This window comes from Oryzias latipes, chromosome 24, assembly GCF_002234675.1.
Source record: "Oryzias latipes chromosome 24, ASM223467v1".
NCBI lineage: Eukaryota > Metazoa > Chordata > Actinopteri > Beloniformes > Adrianichthyidae > Oryzias > Oryzias latipes.
Genome location: NC_019882.2, coordinates 19,941,959 through 19,954,311, shown reverse-complemented (window position 1 = coordinate 19,954,311; position 12,353 = coordinate 19,941,959).

The following is a 12,353-nucleotide window of genomic DNA, read 5'->3' as shown; positions in this document are numbered from 1 at the left end:
GTATTAACTGTCTGAGAGAACTGGAGTAAGTGACTGTGACATAATCTATAGAAAACTACTTTGGCCCCTAGAATTGAAGTCCAATCTCAGTGCTATCTAGAATTACTAATCTCCAGGCAAATTAAAGTCAATGCCTAGGCTTTATGAGTTAGCATTGTTGGTGTATATTATTTTGGACACAAATAATCCATGTTTGAATCCAGCCCTAATTTGATCTGGGTGTTAAGTAAGTAAGGATTAATGGCCGATGAAGTGTGCATTATCAGAATTTAATGCACATTTCAAAGGCCATTATCCCCCTTTTACTATGGTGACTTACAAAAGAAATAAATATTCAACAAATTTTTAGTACTTTATTCTTGTTATGATTTGGGTTTGGATCACTTTTTTCACAAAAGCGGACTATTTGTTATGTGGTGTGGCGCTTTGACAACGTGCCACTCCAACCTCCGACCTTGACTTCAGCGGCAAAGGAAAGTGATATCTATGCTGATCGTCCAATCAGAATTGAGTATTCACCCAGACCATGGTATCATCTTTTTTAATTGCTCTGGTCAGCTCTGTCCAGGACTGCTGCTAAAATGTTTTCTCAAGAGACGGGTCGAAGCTCTCGCTGACGTGTAAAATGTGCCACACGTCTGTGAGGACCTGTTGCAAACATTAGGAAACAGTAAGTCACACTCAGCACTGGTGTGCTTGCTTGGCAGGACACACAGACTGTGTGCTGTGCTGTGCTGTGCTAGGCTGGTGTGCAGATCACTCTTTATATTCCAAGAAACAACGGGCTGGAAAAGTCCTGGAGAATGCAGAAAAATGCGTCCGCAAGTAAAACCAGCTGGGCCATGTGTTCTTCTCCTGGATGAGCTAGACCTGAAACACTAAACCAAAATAAGTTTGTAGTTTAATTTCTAGCTGATGCTTCCATGAAAAATGTTATTATGAGCCTCAGGAAATGGAATTTTTGACTGAACCCTGTTAGAAGTTTCTACCCATCAGGGTAAAGTCATTTCTCTCCTCCAATCCTGTTTAGCCTTAATCCAATATGATCGCGCCCTCTGGATGTGCACTCACTGGCCACTTCATTATGCACACCTGTGCAACTGCTCGTTACCACAAATGTCTGATCAGCCAATCACATGGCAGCAACTCAATGCATTTAGGTATGTAGACATGGTCCAGACGATCTGCTGCAGTTCAAACTGAGCATCAGAATAAGTAAGAAAGGTGATTGAAGTGACTTTGAACATGGCATGGTTGTTAGTGCCAGGATTTCAGAAACTGCTTATCTACTGGGATTTTCTTTTCTTTTTTTAACTTGTCCTGTCCAACAGCTGGGCAAACAGATGAGAGCTGAAGGCCTCTTGTGTTGGACATATTTTACTTTAACAACAGGGGTTATGAATCTTCTGACAAACCAGAGGTATGTCTGAATAAACCCCTTTTGTAATCGAGGCCAAACTTTATTCATTTTAATCATATTTGAAAATGTTTTGTTTTGGACCGGACGGAAAAGGAAAGGAGGGAGGAAGAAAGAGGGATATTAGAGAGGGGGGGTAGGAAGGTGATTATAGTGGGGGGGGGGGGGGGGGGGGGGGGGGGGGGTAAACCATGAAGCAGCATAAGACAACAAGTTTCTGGATGTTTATCATTACAGTGAGGTTCAGATGTAATACAAATCTAGAAGGGGCAGGGCCTGTCCACACACACACTCAAATGAATGTTATCAACACACCTTTTGGCTGCATAAATTTCCACATGTCAACATGTACCCAATACAGATAGTGTTCACACACGCACACTTATGCCTTCAAACCAACAAGTGTGAGATATTTCATTCTATCACACAAACTATTAGTGCAAAGGTGAGCTAACACCTATGCTTAAGTGAGTGTTTATGTTCTTCTAAAATGGATGGTGGCATGTGAAAAGAAGGAGGGAGAGTGCCCAGCCATCCCAACACCAAGACCCGCCACAGCAGCTGCGGCAGCCAGAACCCCCCAACGCCACACGGCAGCAGGCAGAAAACAATCGCCCCCCAGGCCAGGGCCAGCAGGACCACCACGGGGGCCCCCAGAGCCAGACAGCAGGGAGGCATGGGGGGACAGAGAGTGCAGCCCCGGCCCAACCAGGAGAGCAGCCCCCCACCGCACCGGGAGGGCCCAACGCAGTGCCCCACTCGAGAAGAGTGCCCACAGCCCCAGACGAGCACCTCATCACCACCCAGGAGGCCTGGGCATCACCCCGCCCCAACCCCAGGTACGAGCCAGGACCCTCCAAGGGAGACCCGCTCCGCGCTCCAGGCAGCCACCCACCAGCCCACAGTTGGTCATGCCGTTGGGCCAGCCGTCCCCGCCCAGGAGGAGGGCACCCAGGAGAAAAAATCTACTGGGATTTTCACCCACAACCATCTTTAGGGTTTACAGAAAATGGTCCAAAGAAGATAAAATGTACAGTAAGCAGCAGTTCTGTCGGAAGGAATGCCTTGTTGGTGCCAGAGGTCACATAGAATGACCAGACTGGTTCAGGCTGATAGAATGATCAGGTTGTTTCAGAATCAACACTTTGAACCTGAAGGGAGAAGAAACAAGTGCATATTTGGGTTCAAACTGTCCTCCAATGTTACATCACAGTAACTTCAGAAACTTTTTCCATTTTTTTCTTTTCCCATCACTGCCGTTTTCCCTGCTTGCATGCCGAAGGTTCGGGGAACAGAAGGCTTCCTTCAGTCCGTCTCAATGAAGCCTTTGGCTGGTTCTTACTGCAGTCTCAGGAGGCTTCCTGGCCAACTGCTCTCCTCACCTTCTGCCCAAACGAAGAGGGTAAAGTCAACATTTCCAGAGGGAAAAGAAAGGGGAGGTTGATAGGGAGAGCTCTACGACAGGCCTGCATCTGTCAGCAGGGCGATGACTGTTTGCCAGAGGTATAGAGTGTGAATAAGTAAATGAGTGTACAGGAAATATCAAGAGTGTTCACGAGCAGAAGAAGCTAGAAAGAAAACTGTACCTAGAGCCGGGACTGTCGCTGCAGTTGTTCTTCTGAAGAACAAGTGACCAGATTTATTCCTTTTTTTTCTTTAAATCCTGGAAATGGGAAGTGTTTGGGATGCATCCCCAGTTCTGGCACATAAAAAGAAGAAAAGAAGGGAAAAGAGCAGGCTGCAGGATTTAGGAGTTACACATTTGTCATGCTTTAACATAAAGTATGGCGTGATATTCCTTACATAGATATCTTGCAGTTAAAAACTGATTATGTAAACAAGTTTTTCATCTGCTAAACAGAATGTGCGCATCTATAAAGAAACTGCAGGTACAGAAACTTTTTCTGCTTTTACAATACTGATTTGTCCTTGTGTGAAGAATTTACAGCTGCCAAAATGTTTGCATTATTGCAAAAATAAGCGAAATTTTTACGTCCCCACAAGAGCCCATAAACACGGCACACAGACACAAACTCAAGTTAAAGCCTCAAAATTTTGACAGGAAAGTTGTCTGAGCTAATAGACTTCTGCATTTTTCGAACGGAAATGCGTCAATCAAGTGTATTAGAACTTCCTGTTATCATTGCGGCAGATACGAGAAATGGCAGAGTCGAAGAGTCGCAGTTTCTGTTGTGTTCCAGGCTGTTCATCTTCCAACCAAAAACAGTCCTACCTTTCATTTCATTCTTTTCCTGTGGATCCAAACATGAAACCCAAATGGATAAAGGTGACCCGAAGGGGCATCGTTTTAATGTAAAAACAGGTAGCACCTATGTCTGCAGCTGGCACTTCGCTCCGGATGATTACAGTGGTTCGTCGCCTGAAGAGTGGGGTTGTCCCGAGCCTATTCCCTTGGAAAACTTTACTGCTTCTTTGAGAAAGGAGTCAGTAAATGACAGAACCTTCAAACGTCAGTCTTTACAGCTATGCTGTGAAGATAGCGACATGGTGGCTTAGGCAGTAAAGATGGATCACGATCACGTGACACACCCACCTGCAGGTAAGATTGTTCATAATGTGTTAAGTTAACGCTAGTCAACTGTGTGTACCATTATTGGATAAAGCGTTTCTACCTGAACGAATTAATGTTTATAATAGAAGCTGTTCACGAAATTCAACTAACGTTAGGCTAAATTTGTAACATAGTCTCATGCTGTCTAGCTGTAAGGGGGCCAGAGATGGGCAGTAGGGGAGAGCGGGGCACAACCTAACGCTTTTTGACTTTCTCCATTTTTCTAAAACCACTTTGGGTTTAGAGTACTTAATTTTTCCCCAAATTAATTTTATAACACGACCATATAACAGTTTAAAATGGAATATGATCTAATTAAAAAAATGCAAGAAATCTTTAAATATTTTCTCAATAAAATACAATTATTAACTTTACATATAAAATAATGTAATTTAAAAAAATAATTAAACAATTTAATGATGTGGCAGCTAGTAAATACACTAAGTTTCATCATACTACCATGTGTGGAAGTATTTAAAACAAGTGTGTTACAACTGGCCCTGTGTTTGGTTGTGCCCTGCTCTCCCCTATTTTAATTAGATGTATTTAATTACTTTTGAGTATTTTGTCATTTGTATTTTCCTTAACAAAATAAAAGAAATGTAATTTGTAATTAAATACTTAAAATACTTTTTGAAACATGATTACTGTGTTGTGTTGAAAGGTAGCATAAATATGTTGAGACTAGTTTTTCATTTCTTTATCTTTACAGGTGCTCTGGATGAGGCTTTGGATTACATCCATGATTTAGAAGCCAAGTTGCAAAACACTGGTCTACCACCCCCTACTCTCTGCAGCCGATACTGTTCGTCAGACGACCAAATACATTTCTACACCACATTTCCATCCGAGAGTGTTTTTACTATTTTTTGAGAGTCGATTGCACCATCTTCACACAGACTGGTGTACTGGACCAAAGCACAGAGGGCAGGTGAGGAAGACTGCAAAGATCCCAGCCCACCACGCATCAATTTAATTAATAGATGAGTTCTTGATGTACTCTATGCGGGTTGCTGTTGGCATGAAGGAGCAGCTCAATGCTGACATGTTTAGTGTGAGCATTGCCAGGGTTAGCAGGGTTACCATCACCTGGGCCAATTATCTTTTTGATAAGCTCACTTCCCATCTGGATGAGCAGAGAAAAGGTTAAGTCCACTATGCCCCTTAAATTCCAGAGTTACTGTCCCAATGTCAGAGTGATACTGGACTGCACAGAAATTGCCCTGGAGACAGCCTCATCCTTGACCTTCCAGTCAGAAACATTTTCAAGTTACAAAAACAGGACGACATTGAAAGGGCTAATTGGAGTTGCTCCCAATGGTTTGGTGACATTCATCTCACCCCTTTACACTGGGTACAAATCAGATAAGGAGATCACCAGGATCAGTGGAGTCCTTCCCTTGCTGGAGCCAGGAGACGATGTCATGGCGGAAAAAGGTTTCCTCATTCAAGACCTCCTTACTGACATTGGATCTAAGCTCATCATTCCACCTTTTAAGCTTTCAGCTCAATTCAGCAATGAGGAAACAGAAAAAACCCAGCCATGGCCCACTTTAGAATTATAGTAGAAAGAGTGATCAGTAGGATAAAGTCATTTCACATCTGGGACTCTCCTGTGCCGCTCACACCGATTGGCAGCGTGAATCAGATCTGGCTTAACTGCTGTGTTTTGGCAAATTCTCAAGGACCTTTTTGTTTTGAAGAGTGAATTAATGTTTGGTATGTAAATAATGTATAGTGTGTAAATAGTATGTCAAAAAAATTAGTGTTCCCACATATTCTTAAAAATCTAATTAAATATAATTGTTATGTTCTTAATATTTTTCTATGGAAATGTGACTTTGACTTCACACAAAAAATAGATGAACAAATAAAACAATTTTTGTCAAAATTGTGCATCATTTAAACTTTTGGTATGTATAACATCAACTGATTAATAACAACTCAAATAACATCAAACATTTACAATAAAAAATAACATTACAGATCATCAACAGTAAGACAGAAGGCTGAACTGATCGTTAAAGATAAGATGAGTGTAACTCAAGGTATGCATTCATGTATGTGCCATAATAATATATATCCAATTTCTCTTTCATTTCCGCTATGAATAAGTCATCATGCCAAATTCTTCCCAAAGTTAAAGTTGATAGGGTATCGTTAACAAAGTGACACCTTGTCAGTCCTGTGATTGCCAGCTGGCCCTGAACCTGCCAGTAGTACTTATATGAACGCATCAGACTGGCGTGGCCTTCCTGCACCTTGAGGTGAGCAACCTGAGATGGATCGGTTTTTGTGCTGCTCTTCCCCTTAACCAGGCCAAAAGGAAGCGACTCTGAAGGGTCATACACCCGACCGTCTGGACTGGCCCAGAGATGTGGTGCGTCAGGGTGAATGACGAATCCTTTTGGTAACACATTAACTCGCAACAGTTCAGCATAGTTTACCAGCACTTCAGACTCCACTAATAGACCACGCTTCATTGCAGCTGTTTTCTTTTGGAGCATCTGATCATCTGAACAGCTGCAGACTCCAGCTCTGCATCCCAAAAACGACTAGCAGTCAGCCTTGGTCGCCGTAGCTGTGTCCACGCAGGACATTTGGATTGCTGCTGATTTTCTTTTGCTATCTTGCAGGACAGCTGCGGTGACACTTCAAGAGACTGCGATGCATTAACCCGGGGGTCGGCAACCTGCGGCTCAGGAGCTAAAGCGGCTCTTTAGCGCTGCCCCAGTGGCTCCCTGGAGCATTTTCAAAAATGTTTGAAAATGTAAAAAGATGGGGGAGAGAAATATATTTTTTGTTTTAATATGGTTTCTGTAGGAGGAAAAACAAGACACAAACATTCTTAACGTTTTCCAATGCTGTAAGATTGTGTAGAAAAAATATTGTAATGCCCAGCAAGTACATCACTTGCAGCGGGCAGAATGGGAGCCAAGTTGTCAAAAAAGTTTAGCTGTCAATCAACTGGCTGCGCTGGAGAACTGTTCGTGTCCCACACACCGCACGGCCCAGTCACAGAGTGTAGGAGACAAAAAGACAAGCTGAGAGCACAGTCTCTTCCAACATATCAAGCCCATTTGTTTTGAACACACACCACATTGAACATTGCACAGGGGTCATCAACCTCTCTCCCTTCCACACTCATGGTGCAACATAAAGAACCAACATAACCGGAAGAATAAACTAAGGTGGAACAACAAAACTGCCATATGAAAATAAACGTGGGCAAACAGAAACGCTCATGCTGAGCCCTAATTAGTCAGGAGACCGCAACCCACAATCCCCTGCTGCTAACAGACCTAAAATGCACATGACCGCCACTACAATATTACATTTCAACATTTCTGTCAACGAAAACTTGCGTCATAGCCTGTGACATTAATTTCTACCAGCAGGACTTTCTAAAAAAATTTTTACTTTTAGCGGACCGCTAAGCAGGTGGCTGATGTAAATCGAACCACCATCAGTTTCGTGCATTGCTTGATGAAGTTGAAAGGAAATATTTTGATTTCCTGCTACACAACAAAGTCCGATGTCTGTCCAGGGGTGACGTTTTGCGTCACTTTGTCGTCTGTTTAGAACACGTGAAAACATTCCTGAAAAGCAAACTACCCGCAACTGGAAGATACTGAGTGGCTCGAAAAGCTGCACTTTTTGGTGGATATGACCGTGACAAGCCACCTAAACGAGCTGAATGAAAGTCGCCAGGCGCCGCAAATGCTTGAAGCTGTTCTGTCATTCAAGCGCAGGCTGGCTGTCATGGGGCATGCACGTTCCATTTTATTGTTTTTTGTTCGAATCCTCAAAAAAAAATTGCCTTAAAAATGGGATTTCTTTATTACATTTATTTTATTTTATCAAAGCAATGAAACATAATTCATTGATATTATAATGAAGTTGAACTTGCACAACAGAGCAGTCACGTGACGCGTCGTTCCCCGCAGAATGCACTGCAGGGCAAATAAAAATGTAATCGTTAATAATGCTCATTATGTATTTGTAACAACTTAGTCATTTTGATAGTAGGCTAATATAGATACATATTGCATGTATTGCCTTCATTGTAATGCTTAAATAGGGCTTTTAATATTTTGTGGCTCCAGACATATTTGTTTTTTGTTTTTTTCGTCCAAAATGGCTCTTTCAACATTTTGGGTTGCCGACCCCTGCATTAACTGATGCAAGGTCGGGACGAAATGCAACCTAGGAAAAGTGCGCTGCATCACAGGGAGGGATGGAAATTCTGGAGCCATGAGGTGTAGGAGGAGCCCATTGGACTTCTTGGGTGGACAGTGATAGGACATGGGGGATCCACGAGGGACAGACCCAAATTTAGAGCGTCAGCGTCAGCTCAATCTCAGAAACCCCATCCAATACAACAGCCATGAGAGGTTGGGGCTGCATATGGCTTAATTTGCTTCCAGATGCCATCATATATGGATCTGGCAATGGTCCTACACAAGACAAACACAAGATTATTGGTCACACAAAAGAAAAGTTAGACATAAGTGCATAACTACATTTCAATTTTATTCATTATATCTATGTTAACCATAATTTGGTAAGTCATAACATTAAAAAAAACTTAACTTGCTCTAAAAAGCCACAAAAAGTTAAACTAATCATCTGTATATGCCTTGTACAGTGTGGACGTCCCTGCCAACTGTTTTGGGCTTGTGCACCACCAGCTCACTAACCGGTTCATGATGGATTCCCATACAAGTAAAAGGCAAAAAGCAATTACAGTCTGTAGTCACTACTGGGGGTGTTTTTTATAATAATTTACAGTTGTTATGGATACACATCGGTTCTTAAATCATAATGACAATTTTATCACAAACCCACCTGTGTTCTTGGTCTGTGCCATCTTTGCAAGCCACTTGTGCAGACCAGGGGGGGTGGAACAGCCTGCAGACCCAGCTGTGAATAATGTGCGGTCTGGAACAGGATGGCAAGTATGTGATTGCAGAATCCTTTACCAGCCGCACACCTGCAGGAGAAAGCCTTCAGGTTGGCACTTTCTGCATCCAGTGATATCTGGACACAATAAATTAAATAGGTTATAATTAAGTCATACTTGTGTTGCTACATCAATGTTCCGAATGACATGAAACTATAACTTTCAGTAGGGTGAGTTTGTGAAATATTTCATCGAGAGTAATTGGTGTGCAGAGCTGTGCTACATAAAGCAAAAATGATTAAATTTCATCTACATTCAATGTTATTTTATTACATAGGTATAAAAAAAGAAGACATGTCCAGGAAAATGAGGACGTCTGGTCACCCTACTTTCAGTAAAATAATAGTAAGTGAAGAAAGTGCCGCAACCACTGCAAGAAGAATGAACACGCAAGAACGGCCAATTTTGCCAACCGGCATTCTGTCTATAGTCAAACCTCCAGTTTGTGAGGCTCCTCGATCTTTCTCATTGACCTGAGGCAGCTACCTCTCACTACTACCTGTCCCTGGAGTATATTTGATACTATAACCGCATGCAACAACAAAACATTAAGTGTTATCTCATATAGAAATACACAACTTTACAAGACAATGTCAGTAACATTTCTTATAGTACAGCTTCACCAAATAACTGGTTGTTATGTTAATCTCATGCCTTCTCACTTAAACATACACAAAACATATTCACTGCGATGTGATATACCTTATATTACAAATTCACAACACCTGAGATTTACAGTTAACGTAAACAGAGTTATAACCTGTGAAGCAGCTATGGCCAAAGCTAGCTAAAGCTTACCTTGGTAATTGTGGATAAACTCTTCATGGAAGAATTCATATCCCTTGTCCAATTTGTTTCCTTTAGTGGACGAATGCATCTCCACACTCTTCACCACATCTGCGCTGGTGAACTTTGGAAGACAACTCAGGCTCGTCGAAAACACTCTAGCTGCCATTTCTCCGCCAACAAAGCTCACACCGGAACTAGGTTTACGCTTCGTTAACATGTTTCCGGTTTTTGCGTAAATGGTCTATTAATGTCAGGTGTCGAGGCCGCCCTTGCACACCTGTCTTAGGTTCCCGCACCTGTTCTACATCTAATTAGTCTGCCTTTATAAGACTGGGTTGGCATCTCTGGATCTGCCCTAAGTTGGCTCAAGTCTTATCTAGAAGACAGGAAATATTTTGTTGAAATTGGGAGTTGTGTCTCAGACTACATGGCCTTGACTTGTGGTGTGCCCCAGGGATCGATCCTGGGACCCCTTCTGTTCAACCTCTACATGCTGCCACTAGGGCAATTAATACGCAGTAATAACATATCTTATCACAACTATGCAGATGATACTCAGATCTATGTGTCACTGACAACAGGTGAATATGGGCCGGTGGATTCACTCAGCCACTGCCTCCAACAGATCAGTGCGTGGATGCAGAACAACTTTCTCCAGCTAAACTCAAACAAGACCGAAGTTATTATTTTTGGCCCACAGAAACAAAGAGAAAGTCTCAGCAGCTACCTTCATTCTCTGTCTCTTAAACCCTCAAATCAAGTCAGAAATCTAGGGGTAATCATGGACTCTGACCTGAACTTTAACAGCCATATCAAGTCAGTAACATCAGCGGCATTTTACCATCTGAAAAACATTGCCAAAATCAAAAACATAGTGTCAAAGCCAGACCTGGAGATACTTATTCATGCATTTGTCTCCAGCAGGTTAGACTACTGTAACGGCCTGCTCACCGGCCTGTCCAAACGAGCTGTAAAACAGCTTCAGTACATCCAGAATGCTGCTGCTCGAGTCCTGACCAGAACCAGGAAGTATGATCACATTAGTCCTGTGCTCAGGTCTCTGCACTGGCTCCCTATACCTCAAAGAATAGACTTCAAAGCAGCTCTGCTTGTGTACAAGTCTCTCCATGGCCGAGCACCAAAGTACATCTCTGACATGTTAGTGCCATATGAACCATCTCGTACTCTGAGGACCTCAGGGGCCGGCCTCCTGTTGATTCCCAGAGTCAGAACTAAACAAGGGGAATCAGCGTTTCAATATTCTGCAGCTAAAATCTGGAACAGCCTCCCTGAATTCGTAAGACAGGCCTCTTCTGTGTTCATGTTCAAATCTAGACTTAAAACATTTCTGTTTAGCCGTGTATATGACTGAAAGGTCCTATCTGCACTTTTCTTTCCTTTCCTTCCTTTATTTTTAAATCAGTTTTCAATTTTTTTTTTTTTTTTTTTTTTTATTTTCTTTTAAAGTAAATTTTATGTTGATTATTTCTATGATATATTGTGATTTTAATGCATTCTTCTGTTTTGTGAAGCACCTTGAATTACTTTGTGTATGAATTGTGCTATACAAATAAACTTGCCTTGCCTATAAGTCCTTCACTCCCTCCGCCCATTGTCGGTTCGTCTGTTCTCTTCTATGGAAAAGACCACTAATCCCTGCTGGTTAAAGCCAAGCCAAGCCAAGCAGCTCAAGACAAAGCAAAGCCGAGCCGAGCCAAGCAGCTCAAAACCAAGCTAAGCCAGGTCAAGCTAAGCAGCACCACACCAAGTCTAGCCAAGCCAAGCAGCTCAAACCCAAGCCAAGCTTAGCCACTCCAAGCCAACCAAATCAAGACCTTCCTCAGCCTTCCCAAGCCTATTCAGACTCTAAAACTAAGCTGTCAAGCCTCGCCTTCCGGATCTTCTGCCAGTTTCCACCCCCTTTTCAATAACTCTGTTTTCAGTCTGCATTTGGGTCCAGCTTATTCAAAACCTGACAATTAACCAAACAACACCTCTCTCCTGTTAGCCGCCAATCAACAATTCTCTAACCAATTAGACAACAGAATGTAACGCATTAATTTAAACTAATCTTTTTTATAATATCAAGTTAATTTATGTTAAATTGTTGTTATGTTAAAATGATCCAAAATGATTCAATATTTTATTCTGAATTATTTTGACAATGAAGGAGCCGTATAAAAGAAAACAGCCAGTATCACATTAGGCCAAACATCACTCGCTGATATGAGGCTATACTCAGCCAAAAACAGTCACAACGCCAAGCAGCCTGAGGCTGCGCTCAGCGGGACCAACCCAGGAGCAGCGGGCTGACACCGACCCACATGCTGACAAAGGGAAGCTACCCCCATAAGCCCTCCGCAGTTGAACAGCTGGTACACACAGGTGGAACCAAACTACCAAGTGGCACTCCACCTGTCACACACAGTAAATGAAAGCATGGTTCTCTGCAGGCACAGAATGATCTAGGGTGTACATGAATGCGCAAAAAGTTTCACAACACTATATGTTTCTTATGAGTAATTTAAAAGAAACTTGGAGCATATGCAAAATACAACACTGAAAATAATGATGTTATTTCAGGAATTACGCGGCAGCAAAACTGGACCGCA